The sequence below is a fragment of the Psittacula echo genome, assembly GCF_963264785.1.
Source record: "Psittacula echo genome assembly, chromosome: 1".
Classification (NCBI taxonomy): Eukaryota; Metazoa; Chordata; class Aves; order Psittaciformes; family Psittacidae; genus Psittacula; species Psittacula echo.
In genome coordinates, this window is record NC_137735.1 from 9632598 (window position 1) to 9634827 (window position 2230).

Here is a 2230-nt window from a genome sequence, read left to right on the forward strand (position 1 = left end):
TTCTTCTGCAAAATGGGAGAGGGGTCTCCTACCATTCTTAGCTGTTTTGTTGGCATTGCTTAGCTGATGTGCTGTTTTTATGAGACACCCCGAGTGCAGACCGAAGTCTAATTGTATTTTCTTTTCTCTCCCTCCACATGTGTTTTGATGCAAGACTGATGAAGATGGTGAGTTGATGTTTTACAACTGATATTGGGGTTGTCCCAATTATTTTTCCTAAACTTCATTTTTTTTGTTTTGGTTTTATGATTTTTTTCCAATGAGCATGAGCAGCACTGATTGAAACTGCTTTTTCAAAAGGCATAGGACAGTGGTAAAACATCTGAACAGTTTCTTAGAAAATGGCTCTCTTCTGTACTTTACAGTCACTAGGAGAGCTTGCAGAAAGTATCTGAAATAGAATCCCTGAAATCTGCTCAAAATATGTTTTCTTGTTTTCCAAATGCAGAAAGTCTGTAAGGCCAAAGTTGCTCGTACTTGTAATCATGCCTTTTAGCACGGGAATTCACCTACTTTGACTGAGAGAATGTTTTCTGAAAGGGGGTTTTAGCCCATATTGCAGCAGTGTTCCTGCAGCGTAGTAAGCGTTAAAGACTATTCGTAATCATGCATTTCAGGATAGTTGCAGGGCTATAGATTTTATACTGCATCTGACTTGCTGTCATCAAATTACAGGCAACCAACGAGAAAGGGGAAATTCCGAACCAAGAGGCCAGCAAAATTCGGATATTGTTCGTCGAAGTAGAGATGATCCAGATGAGCCGAGATCTGATGATGTGTATGTAGCAGCTAAAGTGTCTTTCTAAATTCCGATTTGTTCCCAGCTTTTGGGTTATGTTTGGTTACCGTGTGAATTTCACTCCTAAAATCGGTTTGCATTGCTTGAATAGAACTTCTTTTATAAAAAGAAATAGCCAAAGCCCAGCACAAACTTTTCTCCTGTTGTTCTTGAACTCACGATCTAATATGTTTTACAGTATGGCCTGATGTAAGTTGAAATGCTTGTAAAACCTGCAAGACAGCCCCAGAATATCTGACAACATGCTTCCTATCATGACAGATTTGATAAGGAAGCAGTTTTTTGGAATGAATGGTTTCCCAAGGACAGCTAGATGCTTTTGTCAGAAAACTCTTCTTTCTGACCCGTTGAAGATCAGTGCTGCCATCCGTGTGCTGCACTGTACTCCAGACTGCTGTTACTTGTAAGAGGAGAGCAGGGGGACTGACTGCATCGTCCCCCTCATGAGAAGCAAGACCCAGTTTCCTTTAGGGAGGGGGCACCCTAACTGCTTATTCCATGCAGCAAATGGAGAGAGTGAAAGACACACAGGGACCTTCAGATGAAATGCACCATGGTTGGTCTGTGCAGTCTGGTGATGACAAGGCATTTTAGGTAGCCGTAACCCTCAATACATGGTGACATTAATGGGCGCGTGTTCTTTCTGCTTTTGTTCTCTCTACCTCAAGGCCGCCTGGTACCGTTAGCTGTGTGATTTGCATGGATTCCTACTCGGAGGTAAGGATCTGCATCTTGCCACGGCTTCTTTTTTGTCGGAGGGAGACCAGGGTGCCTGGTGAGCTGAGCATCTGTGCTGGGTGCTGTGGGATGCTGCAGACAGCTGGCTTGAGGTACAGTCCTCACTGGGAAGGTCAATGTGTCTTGGAAGTCAAAGTCATTTCTTGATGGTGCACGTAGTGCCAGAAACACTTCCCAAGGTGGCACTGAAAGACCTTTGGGTTCCTTTAATCAGCCATGTACTGATTCCAGGCACCCAAGTCCTCTCTGCCTGGTACCAATAGAGCAGCAAAGCAGAATTCTTCACCCCAAATTCCTCTGGTGCTTTCTTTTCCTCCAGATCATGCAAAGCGGGCGACAGATTGTCTCAACTCCCTGCGGCCACGTTTTCTGCAGCTGGTGTCTCTATTATTGCCTGATGAATTCCAGCCTTTGCCCAACCTGCAGGACGGACACTGATGGACAATATCATCCTCTGTATATATGAGCACTCCTAATGCTTAGGACAAGCTCCACTGAAATTTGGAGGAACAAGTCATGCTTTTTCAGTGCTCGGAAGATTTCAAGAGCAGCAGCTTGTTCAGTTTTTATTTGTTTCTGGTTATTTATTTTGGTTTTATTGTTCCAAATAAAAATGGTTGTTTTTTGCAAATCAGTGGGATGTGTCTGGAGAGTTTTTCTTATGGTCCAGGTGGTTTCTGATAGCGTCCCTGG

General features: G+C 43.6%; 1 long non-coding RNA gene across 1 annotated transcript; it reads left to right on the top strand.

Annotated features, from left to right (window-relative positions):
- Nucleotides 1–674: 674 nt before the first annotated feature.
- LOC308232892 lies at nt 675–1989 on the top strand. The gene is made up of 3 exons (XR_013958895.1): nt 675–778; nt 1468–1516; nt 1857–1989. It is a non-coding gene; the product is annotated as an uncharacterized lncRNA (long non-coding RNA).
- Nucleotides 1990–2230: the final 241 nt, after the last annotated feature.